Source organism: Protopterus annectens, chromosome 9.part0, assembly GCF_019279795.1.
Source record: "Protopterus annectens isolate FY-2018-M chromosome 9.part0, PAN1.0, whole genome shotgun sequence".
Taxonomy (NCBI): Eukaryota; Metazoa; Chordata; order Ceratodontiformes; family Protopteridae; genus Protopterus; species Protopterus annectens.
The window spans coordinates 1537409034-1537422131 of NC_056743.1; the positions used below are offsets into that span (position 1 = coordinate 1537409034).

General features: G+C 40.3%; 1 protein-coding gene across 2 annotated transcripts in view; it reads left to right on the plus strand.

Annotated features, from left to right (window-relative positions):
* The window catches only part of PPP1R18 (protein phosphatase 1 regulatory subunit 18), a 463018-nt gene that overhangs the window by 157659 nt on the left and 292261 nt on the right, over positions 1–13098 (plus strand). The window lies entirely within an intron of this gene.

Sequence of the window (13098 nt, forward strand, 5' to 3'; positions counted from 1 at the left end):
GTGCTTGCTCAATGTCAATCAAATGCTTAAGCAGCCCAGGCTTCTCTGTTCTGTAATGTAATGTGTGTTAGTTCTTCTTCTTTTGTGTTTTGTCTCATCATTTGTCCCAACTCCAAGCCAGCCCATCCTTGTCTCTTTATCCCCTAGGCTACAGGCAGGTTGCAGCATGCAAGATGTGTGATTGAGTGACTGAGTGTCAGCAGTGACAGGCAGGAAAAAAAGTTCACTACTCACAGGAGATGTCCAACTACACTTGGCTTGGCTGACTGATCTACGCTGTGCATCAGTATGCACTTGCAGGTGCAGGGCAGCAGCAAGCACATATTAGATTGAACTTTTTTTCCTGCCTGATTCTAATCAGTACTACAGGTGATCTGGAATTCTGGTGGAGATATCCCCAAGCACTACACTGACTTGGCTTGACTACAGTCTACGCATCATGCACTTGCAGGCCAACTGCCGCCGACAGGCACATTAGATTAGAAATAAAGTGAAGACATTGGTGCTAGCCTGCTAAATCACACTAAAATCATAAAGTGAAAACTTTGGCATACAAGTTACAACTATGGCCCTGGCCTGGGTGGGAGCTGGGAGGGTAATTATTAAGTTTAAAACCAGTCATGGCACAGCATTCAGACTGACATGGTGTTGTTCTGTTCTGTTCGTGTTCCTAATTCCCAAACTAGTAAATCACTTTGCCATAAATTGAGAGAGTAATGTATTAACATCCAGCGTGTGTGTAGCAGCTGCTGCCTTTTAAAGAGTCGAGTGGACGAGTCCTCCCTAACGCTGTTTAATGATATCTATGAGTTTAGATTATGATTAGATTATGCATTTAATCGAACTCAACAGTTCAAAATCTGTAAACAGTGAACTCACGAAACACCGATTTTTTTTTCCCCGAGGAAAAAATTAGTGGGCTGTATTCAGAGCCTTGCTATTTTCTCCACTGTGGTGCGATCTCGGAGTTGGTATATTTAAGTAGGGGGGTTCTGGGCACAGACCCCCACATTGGGGGGGTGAATCACCCCACTTTTGTTTGTGTTTAAAGTTGCTAATTTTTTTTTCACAGAGCAGCGATTATTTTTCCCCTGGGGGAAAAAAATCTGTGTTCTGTGAGTTTGCTGTTTACGGATTTCGAACAGTTGAGTTCAATTAAACAACGTTCAGAGTTTTCACCATTTGAAATGGTGAAATAGACCCAGAGACAGGGGCCAGCTGGCTTGGAGTTTTGACAGACGATGAGACATAACACAGAAGAAGAACTAACACACGTTGCATTACAGAACAGAGAAGCCTGGGCTGCCTGAGCATTTGATTGACATTGAGCAAGTACCAGTAACAGTCCAGCAGGCATGTGGGCCAGCGCACGTTGTTAAACATAACAGTCAGAGAGTGAGCGAGTCAGACAGAGAGAAGACAGTGTTTTTTTTTTTTTTTACTTAAAATAAGTGTTTCCTTGTTCATTTTGCTTGGCTTGTTGTTGTGCCATAGGCAGCAGCAGGACGCAGTGTCTGGGCAAGCAAACCAAACAGTCTATGAAGCTGTGTGGTGATGAGAATTTATCCTATTCCTATCCTGACCTGGCCCAAGAAGAAAGTCGATCATTCAACATCATGAAAAAATGTATTTCTTCTGCTGTAGCTGCTGCTTTTTCCCCCAGCTCCTCCTGCACCTCCAGCACCAGCAGGTACATAAAAAAAGATAAGATTTTTTTACTTAAGTAGTTTTTCAGTCATCATATCTAAATGTGCCTGATATATTTTATACCTCAGGGAACTAGTGAGATTGAAGGGAGAACTTGAATGTATGACTGTGTGTGGAAGTAGACTTTTATCATGGAAATGTTCTGAATAGGGGAGTTATGTCATTATTGATTCATGCATTTTGTTTCATTGCCTACTGGAAAAATGTTCAAACAATAAATTTAAAATGCAATTGTGTGTGTGGAAGTAGACTTTTATGATGGAAATGTTCTCAGTTGGGCAGTTTTGTCATTATTGGTTCATGCATTTTGTTTTATTGCCTACTGGAAAAATGTTCATACAATACATTTTAAAATGTGCTCCAACTTAAGTCTAATAAGTGTGCTGTATTATACAAGGAATATAATTTAATAAAGTCAGGAAGGTGTATCAATGAACGCATGTATGTTTATTGCTTTGTGTGCAAGGGGCCTAAGATTTGAAAGCAGCCCAAAGGTAATCTTTATCCACCATGCATTTTCTTTGGATGTGATGTGGGTTTCAATGCCGTTTCAATGAATGTGAGTTTCAAGGGCAGAGAAGTTTTAATGCCAAGTCTATTTTCATTGTGAGACAGTGTTGCTTTATTTAGGAGATATCTATTAGTGTTTGTGCATTGTGCTATAAAATGTAAAAATAAAATCCAAATAATTATTGTAACAGTAAAGCAGTATGCACACATTAGTGTTTATGGTAAATGGGGTGAAATAGCCAGGTAATGGGACATTGGAGTGGCTGCAGGGGGACTCTGGTGCCATATTTTGGTTGTATGTTCTTCAGTTTGTGTTTGAAAATTGGTATCCCACAATTCCATTGGAGTGGGTGGGGTTATGTAATTATGTATGCAAATTTTACATTAATCAGCATACAAATTTGTACCTATTTTCAGTGGCCTTGTCCAGATTTTTGATGATTCTTCTAATCTTCTTTCTTACTGTGAGTGACTGACTGATGACATTGACGAGAGAGAGTCTGTAAAAAGTGTGTATTTTGTGTAATTTAGTTACTGTAATATTATGCAATGCAATGCATTTTCACTTGGTTTACATTACATGGCCTGCAGGGGTGTGTGCATGTTGTGTTTTGCTGAATTTGCTGTGATGATTGTGTGTGATTTATTGATTTTGACAGTAACCCCTGCCTCCTCAGCTGAAATCCATAATCCAACAGGCTGCTCACTTAGCTGATGTCACCACGCATGCCTCCATGCGATGATGTCAGTCTAAAAAAAGATGAAAAATAAAATAAAGCCAGGAAAATCGGAAATTAAGTGGTGCCACTCAGGAATTATGGCATCCCATTAAATTGGACCTCAAAACGGGTAAAAACCGAGAAATTCCATACGGTTGAGAGGTATGACTATGGGGTCCTGTTTGGTACTGACTATCTGTACCATGGGGAATGTGAATTAAGATACAGCAGGTGGCTTCTTTTGGTGTCTAATGTAGTTAATATATTTAGAGCATGATTTGTGGAGAAAGTATCAGCCTTATAGAAGAGCATTCAGTGTACCATATGCAGGGCCGGCCATAGCTAAAATGGCGCCCTAGGTGAAGTAGTACTCCAGTGCCCCTTATGCCTCACCCACATCATACTAATGTACACCCCTATAAGCCACACCCACAGGTAGGCCACTCTCCAAGACGGGCAGTTCAGTCTTTTCCTTCAATTATTTAAATGCATAGGAAGAAAAGATACCTTGTTGTGAATGTAGTTAAACTGCAAGTGAAGGATGGTGGAATTTTCCTTTAATAAACCTGCTTTATCTGTTGCTTCTTCACATATATTTTACTATAAACATCATGTCCTCAAAAAATAGAAGCCCATGTGCCTTGTTTCAAAGGGTTGCTTAAGTTAAGCAGATTCATTTACTTTGGGGTAGGCGAGCAAGTCTTACAGCTCAGTGAAAGTAGAATAGCAACCTCTCTCCTCCCTGTGTACAGTAGCTTAAGCTAGAATAGCACACAGATAGCCATTTGCTAAACAATACAATCTTACAATGAAAACAGACTTAGCATAAGCATTAAACTTCTCTGCCATTGAAATGGAATGAAAACCCACATTCATAGAAAATGCATCTGGCCATTAAGTTTATCTTTGGGGGTTTTTCAAAATAGACTCCTTGCACACATGTTTAGGGCCATGCATGCATGTATTCATTCTTTGATTCACCTTCCTGATTATAGTAAATTATATTCCTTGTATAATACCACTGCCACTTGTTAGAAAGTGTTTTAAATTGCAGTTTAACGTTTTTTTAATAAGCAGTGAAATGATGTATAAAATCAATAATAACACTATTCATTTCAGAAAAATTTCAACCATAAAAGGCTAGACCTGTCATTACAATCCACAATGCACAATCTTGCAGAAGTAAAATCATCTGAATGATTCCACATTAAAGAAATATGCAACTAATGAAGAGGTTGCTACTGGCAAACAACTTTACACCTCAATGCTTCATCTACAAATTCAGTGTATGTTGCCCTTGAAGAATTGCCTGTATTACAATTAAAAATGTGATAAACTGGTAATATTGCAAAAGGAAATGACTAAAACTGACAACAAGTTCATTATTACTAGATATCTCATACAAAGAGAGGACACTCTCAGGAGTGTAAAACCGCTACCCCCCCCCCTCCTTTATAATGCACCAAATAATGAGCAATCATATGGGAGCTGTAATATCAGCACTTCATCTACATGGTGTGGAAGTATAATCCACAGCCTTCTGCACTAAAGGCAATTTTGCTACTAACGCTGCTTTCAAATTCCCTGTATAATAAGGCACCACTTGTTAGTGTGTGTTTTAAATTTGTAGCTTTGTGCTTTAAATTTGTAGTTTTGAACATTTTTCCAGTAAGCAATGGAGTAATGCATTTCCCAATAATGACAGAACTGCCCATTTCAGAATATTTTAACCACAAAAGGCCACTCAAACTTCTGTCATTACAATCCATCAGTATAAGTCAATAAGCACAATCTCTGCAGAAGTAAATTTCATCCGAATAATTCCACATTAAAGAGATTCGTAACTAATGAAGAGGCTGTTACTGGCAAGCAACTTTATATTTCAGTATTTCATCTACAAATTCAGTGCTTTCTGCCCTTTAAGAATTAATTGCCTATTACATAAAAAAACTGGTAAGCTGGTAATACTACAATAGGGAATGACTGTGAAACCAACAAGTTCATAGTCACTAGGCATCTTAAACAAAGGAAGACACACTCAGGAATGCAGAACCACCATCTCACCTTAAAATGCACCAGATAATTGGCAACTAGTGCATTACATACAATGCCTCCATGCCTCTCAGCTTCTTAGCACAAGAGAGCTGGACAAAGCCTAATATTATTGGGGGGGGGGGCTCCAAAAGAAGGACAGATTATAAATATTGTTCTTATTAGACTTAAAAAGTTGCTAGAATAACAACATTTATCTTAGCAGGCATTGTCTAAAGGAAATGAAGACTGAAACTCAAATGTATGACATTTAATTATTTCAGTCTTTAGTAATTTTCCAGAAAAACACACATTTAATGTGGAATAGGCCAAACATATGAGGCAAGAATCTGGACATTCTGCAAACATCTGTACAGCTGAAATATATGCATATTTTTCAACCTCTTAGTGCAAAAAAATCTGCACAAAGGCTAAAATAACATGGATGCAATGGCTAAAAAATAGGGACAGTGTGAAGTACAGTGTGAAGTACAGTGTGAAGTACAGTTTGAAGTAGTGCTCTTTTTAACTTAGAAAGTTAAAAGAATAACAGTATTTGTATTAGCATGTGTTTTGTGGAGGATGCGAAGTTTAAAACTTGTATACATATAATTTTGTGACTTCACTCCTCCCTGATTTGCCAGAAAACCACAAACTTTATGAGAAACAGATAAAAACCATAATGCTAAATCTAGACACTTGAAAAGGTATGCTAAACACGCACACACACACACACACACACACACACACACACACACACACATGCACACAGCAACACACACCTACTGTCTCACATAGCAACACACAGACACACACACACCTTCTCTTTCATACAGCAACTAACAACTAATTTAAATTCCACACAGTCCTACTCTAAGCTCTCATACAACACAGACATGCACTTTTCTCAGTCATACTGAAACAAATGGAACCACTAAGTTTACATCACACACACGCACACACACACACACACACACACACACACACACACACACACACACACACACACACACACACACCTACCTTCTCTCTGTTTGTCTGGTCTGCTTCGGGATACATTTAAAAATGCACTATATGCAATATTTTGTAAATGTATAATCATCACAGATAAAGCGATTTTGCTACAAACTTTCACCATATCAGCAATACACATGTACACGTATCTACTCTCACACATTAACACACACGCACATTATCTCTCATGCAAACAGAACAGCTAAATTTAAATTCCATACACATACATGTACACACACACTTTCTCTCTAATACAGAAGTGAGTGGCTTAAATTACACTTAAACACCAACATGCATACACTTACCTTCTTTCTAAACCAAATGGCTACACACGGACACATGGACTTGGCTTATTTCTTAAAAGAACTGCTAGTTTAAATTATGTGCAGGCCTGAGGAATGTATTTACATCCACGCTGGCGTCATGATGCTTGCATGTTCATGCTCCTCCTTAAGGTAAGAGACTCGTGTACAGCAATTATTTTTTTTTTAGTCTCTGGGCCAATCTGCATCTGTAAGTGGGAGGGCACTCACACCCTCTCACAATATGGTTCAGGCTTCCTGAACAAGGAGCCGAGAAGAATGCAAATTTTATTAATTAAAATAAATAAATACTTAAAAATAGCGCCCTATCCAAGGCCAGCCTGCCCGAGGCGGTCGCCTAGTTCGCCTATGCCTAAGGCCAGCCATGACCATATGGAATGCTCACGTGTATATTGTTACATCTTACTGTAAACCTAATAAAATTATTCAAACAAAAATAATAGGTAAGGTTGTAACTGATACTTAGAGAATTGATGAATGCTGCTGCCAAATGCTATTCCAGAAAGGGAATGACTGCTTCAAGAGGTTCTTTCAACACTGTTTCCGTTGTAGCTGTGTCTACCTTGGCCACTTGGTTGTCAAGTCACTAGTCCATTATTGTTTAGACCTTGATTACTGGAGTTTGGTGCCCCTTGACATTCCATACCTCCCACCCCATGATGAGCTGATAACAGTAGATTTATATGGGCATATCTTTAAAAAGACTATGACACCTATAAATTTAGCATCATGGGGGAAATGCACTGTGGTACTTTGCAATTACCATGATGTACATAAATTGTGATGAAACACTAATTTTGGAAATATGCACTGTGTTTAGCAGGCAAGTAAGTTCTAGTTGTGTAAGAAAAAAATTACATTCTACAGAGTCAAATTATTTTTTTTAATCAGTAAATGTCTTACCAGTGAAAGCCATTTAGTAAACAGATGATACTGTGTATACAAGAGAACATAAATCACCCAGTATGTTAAATAAACAATTATAAGAGGATTTTGCCCTGATATAGAATTGGGTAACTTTTAATAATCTGTTAATACCAGAAAGTCTGCTGCCATGCTATCAGGAACTCCGAGTAGACTTTCAGAAGCTCACTGTCTATAAACATTAAGGATCCATAAGGAATATCCATATCCTCAACAGAACTACAAAGGTATGTGGGGATTATGTTTAATTACAAGGTATTCTTTAGTAGATATGTTGAGCACAGTTTGGCAAAGTTGTAAAGCAACTAAAAGTATTGTATATTATCTCCCACCTGCGTAAAGAAGCTCAAACATAAATAACCAGAAAAGTCCTACTTTCAAGTATTCTGTGCAGGCTATCGTTAATCTGTCTAAATGCCCAAAAAAAAACATTGTTACTCTTCCAACTGCCAAGAGCAAGCCACTCATATTCATTAATTTATCATATAAGAAGGAGCACCATTGTGATATCATGCAGAAAAACAGGATGTTATTAGTTGAGGCATGAACACATTTTTTTGCTAAATATTTTAACATGCATGCTGTTAAATGAAAGCTATTGCCCATCTTTAAAAAGCACACTAGTAGTCAAAAGTCTCCAGTGTAACGTAAGAGGCCCCCATATGAAATGGCAACAGCACAAAGGACCTTCTACAAAACAACCCAATAGTATGGAATATTCTACCAGAACAATATACAAAAAGCTAACAAACTGTCTTTCAAAAGCTTCTAAAGCCATACCTTATTGAATGGGACAACGTTGGATCTAAAGAATTGCTGTCTGAGCTATCCAATGTAAGAATCCCAGTATACACCACAGTGTGCAACCATAATGATATGTAGCGACATCAGTGCAACTAGTGTAAATATGTAAATAACTTGTACTAGTATCCTTGTATACAGTGCAGCAATTTGTGTAAAGGACATTCATAAAGTGACTTGCATATAAAAGCACAATGTTTATAGTTATTGTACTGTTAATATTGGTTACAATATAACCTGAATGTAAATATTAATTTGAAAAGCAACAAAAAGGATAATCTGCAAATATTGTTTTGAAAAGTTGTTATAGCGTGTTCGCCTGGGTTATGGCTATAAGTGGTCATTGGACCAGGTTATTGACCTGGTTAACAAAGTAAAATAAACTAGAGCATTTTTCCTGCTCACTGGATATCTCTGGAACCATTTGCCTGCCATGTCCAGCTGTTATGTTTTGTTAGATGTCTCTGCGGTTAAGTGACAACCTTTTTCAACTTTTTTGTGGTGGGAGATGGAAGAGGAAGTAGAAAGATAAGTTGACAGTCTTCTAATTTTAGATGTATTTAAAGTAGATATCAGATTGATTATCTGACTGTGGGTTATGCTTGATGGTAAGTCTAACAGGTGGACGATGTGCATAAACAGATGTTCTTCGTCTCACATTGCTGCAGTCATAACCTGTGGGTAGTCCGCTGTCCTCGGTCGGCCCGAATACCAAAGTGTTAGGCTGGCGTCGGTCATGGGTGCTCAGAACTGACGTCAGTACGCAGTAGTACTTAAGCGCATGACCGACGCCATATCCTCAGTCTTTCTTGCCGCATGGTCCGAAGCAGAAGCAGCATTTGCAAGTGCCGTCGGCCCTGAAATTTCGTTTTCGAGTTTCAGACCGAAGACCAAGTTGGGCTAAGTACCCGTTGGGAATATTTTGTCTTTTCTTGCCTCAGTTAATCCGGATGTCAGAAAAGTTAATAATTGTATTTCTTGTGGGAAACAGATACCTCATAGGGACTATCACTCTCTCTGTATTCCTTGCTTGGGGCCTGAGCACGACGTAGTCGGGTGTCGCTTGCGCTAGATTTAATAAGCGCACCATTAAAAGCAGATTAGATTGTGCTAGGCTTGTTTTCGGTAAGCGGTGTAACTACAACATGCCGTCGGATCCTCCGACGCCCGCTACCGCAAAGAAGCGAAAAGATAAATCGTTAAAGTCTAAACAGGATGAGTCGTCCGTTGCGGACGCCAGTTCTATGGAAACTACGGTTGAATCTGTGGATCCAGCCGAGGTCTCGGCTGAATCACAGGGGGAACCTTTAATTTTACAGGAATTGGCTTCTCAGGAGTTAGGTCAGACCGAGGGGGCTTCTCAAGTTTCTGTAGTTCCATCATTGCAAAAGGTTATTAGGCCTTCTACTTCTGTCACTAAGGGCCCTGCTAAAGCTAGACCTGGTCTTTCTGGTACAGGCATCAGCCCTAGTTCTTCGGGCTCTGTTCCTAAAAAACATATGTTGAAAATGGCAGAGGATTTGATTACTTTAATCAGGGGTTCTATGCCCCCTCCAGACAAGAGGCCTAGGGTGGAGACAGATGTGGAGGGATTGGAGCATTCCTCAGATTACTCTGAGTCTTCAGCTGAGGACATTCAGGATTTTCCTCCCTATTCTGATTCGGATGCAGAGGATTCCTGTCCTTCTGCTTCTCCTCCAGAGGATTTTTCCTTTTCTGAAACCCTGCACTCCATGAGGGAGCATTTCAAGTGGGAAGGTCAGGATTTTTCAGATTCTCGTAAGAGGCTTAGGGAATTTTTTTTTTTCCACAACATAGACCTTTGGCTATTCCCCCTGTTTTAGATGTTGTTCAGGATGTTTTTTCTGAAGCTTCCCTTAATCCTGATTCTTTACCCCCTGCCCCTGTCAAGCCAGACAGGTATTACAGAGTTCCAGAGGCTCATAAATATTTGTATAAGAGTCCTAGAGCTGACCCGGAAACTATTAGTCAAGGGCCTAAGGGTGTCAGGGCTTCTGTAGTTAAGAATCCAGTACCTCTGGATAAAGATTCTAGGGCTTTGGATAGGTGGGGTAAAAAAGTGTATACCTCCTCCACGCTAGCTATGAGGGCTTTAAATTGCCAGTTTCATATGCTGAAGTATCAGAACTTTCTGTTAGGTCAGTTGAAATCTAAGGTAGATGCTTTAGCTGAGGGTATAGAGTGTAAGGAATTGCAGGACTTAGTTCATGCCTCAGATCAGGTTGGTAAGCATTCCTTGCAGTGTGGCTTCGATGCTCTTCAGGCTTCTTCCAGGGTGGCTGCCACTGGTTCAGTTATTCGTAGGCATGCCTGGCTTAAGGATCAAAATTTGTCAGAACATGTTAAAGCTCGAATTTTGGATGCTCCTCTGCAATCTGAAGTTCTTTTTGGTTCTCCTGTGGAGTCAGTTTTGAAAAAAAATGGAAGACAAAGCTAAGTCCATGCAGACGGTTAAGGAATTTTTACAAGTGCAGCCCCCTAAGTTTAGCAGGAATTGGCCTGCAAAAGGATGGTCTTACCCTTCTTCCGATTTTCAGTCTAAGGGCAGGTCTAGACGTGGTAGGGGCAGAGCTCATGCTCAGGGTTCTTTCAGACCTAGGACTTGGAGTTCTCCTGCACAATCTTCTGGTGAGGGCAGGGGTCAGCCTTTTCGTAAACAGACCCAATGACCTGTATCTCCAGCTGCCAGATTCTTCCTGTCTGGCAGCTCCTCTAGGAGGAAAGTTGGCACTTTTCAAACAAAATTGGCTTTTGGTCACCCAGGACAAATAGGTTCATAGGTTCATAGGTTCATAGGTTTATACTAGGCTATCTGCCCTAAGGCATATCTCCCATCCACAGGTCTAGATTTCTCTTGAAGTGGTTTTGGTGATTTGGATTTTGAGGTGGAGCATGTCCATTAATTCGGGTTGGACTTTCTTCAATCTGGCAGCATGACATATTTTGGAGTCCCTTTATCCTTTTGGTGAGGAACTTTTGCAAGGTAGGTAAGTGTAGTGACTGCCTCCTCCTCATCATCAATCTTGGTGACTGTTGTTTCAAGAAAGAAAAAGTTCAAAGGCATGGCATTCCCTTGACAAAAGCCAAACTGGGTCGGGGGTCCAATGTCTAGTCCTATATACTTTGTTTATAGGCTCCCATTATGATCCTCTCCATAGCTTTGCAGACTAGACTTGTTCTGAACCTGTCTGCCAGTATGTGGGCATGTGTGGTGGGTTTTCAGTTTTTTGTTTCATTTTGAATAATTCTGAGCATTGGGAGGGAGTTTCCACCCAGGTAACATAGCTGAAAAAAAAGGCCTTATGATTTTCCTTTGAATCCATGGCAATTTTCTCCTCAAATTGGCCTTAGTTGATTTTATGTTTGCCCTTTGGAAAGAGAGTCTTGGTTTTATTGGGATTGCCTGATCCATGCAGTCCTGGAGGTGTTCATAGAAGTGTGAGTCTTTTTTTTATTTGGGATTGCCTGATCCATGTCCTGGAGGTGTTCATAGAGAGCATTTCTCACCAATGAGGGATATCTTCTGGTGTGGAGCATTTTGTCCCCATGTTTGTGACAATGAGATCTAGTATATTTTCCTCTTGTTTGTGGTGGACTAGCTGTTCTGTTCCATGGCAAATTTTTGAACTCCAGGAAGGAACTTGGGGCTAGAAAGTTAGGCTTGAGTAATGTTCCCAGTCATGATGGTGTTTGGATACATTTATATACCTCCAGTGTCTTCAGGAAGGTGTGTGGGGTTCCTGAGTTTTGAGAGGGTGGCCTGTAGCATGCTACAATTTGTAGAGCAGTTTAGATTTAGACTTCTGGCATTGAGCAGCATTACCCTCAGTTTTCTTTTTTTTTTTGTTTTCTGTGGTAGTAGGTTTATTTGAGCCCTGCCTAAAAAAGCACTATGGGGGGGGCAAGAGCCTTAGCCAATATCCGGGTGAAGGAAGGATACTGCTCAAGGTTAGGGTCATACTGCCCTGGGCTACATATCAGAGAGCTCCTCTATGTCTCTTTTGTCTGACTGGAGTCCTGCAACAACAAGTATGTTTGGTGTTGTATTTGGCCTTAAGGGCTGTGACTGCTTTGCACACTGCTTTTGTGGTTTATGTGTTGCTTGTGGGTGTTGGACATTATAAATCAAGGCTACAAGTTTTATTTTCACACCTTGCCTCCTTTCAAAGGCATGCCAGATGTACCTCCTCAGCAAAGGCTGGAGGCTCACAAACAGATTTCTTTACTTTTACAAATGGGGGCGATCCAGGTGGTACCTCCATCAGAAGTAGGCCTAGGGTTTTATTCTCGCCTATTCCTTGTGCCAAAGAAAGGAAACACTTGGAGGCCAATTCTGGATTTGTCCATTCTCAATACATACCTAGACATTCCAAAGTTCAAGATGTTAACTTTACAGCAACTTCTGCCTCTGCTAGGCAAAGATCACTGGATGGTAACTCTGGATCTCAAAGAGGCTTATCTTCACATTCCTATCAGGCCCAGCTGCAGGAGATTCCTGCGTTTTCGGGCTGGTACTTTTCATTATCAGTTCTCTGCATTGCCCTTTGGCTTATCTACTGTGCCCAGGGTGTTCACAAAGGTCCTGGCTCCTGTGATAGCCTTCTTAAGACTGAGAGGAATACAAATTTATCCTTATCTGGATGATTGCCTGATTCTTGCTCAAGACAAAGTCAAGTTACTTCAACATCTACAGTATGTAATGGCAGTTTTAAGGTGCCTAGGGTATTCTGTGAATGAAACAAAGTCCAGTCTAGTACCCTCTCAGGACATGTGCTTTCTGGGTGTGAGACTGAATACAGCCTCTCAGATGGCCTTTTGACCCCGGACAAACAAAGAAATCTTCACCTATACTTCCAGCAATTATCCCTAATGTCCAGGCTGACTGCAAGGACAGTCCTTCAAGCCTTGGGGTTCATGGCATCTTGCATTCTGGTACTTCCCAATGCCAAACTGCATATGAGGAAGCTCCAATGGTATCTCAAAAGTGTATGGACTCAACACTGCCACGATTTGGACACTGTCATTCAGATAATACCTTGCATCCAGAA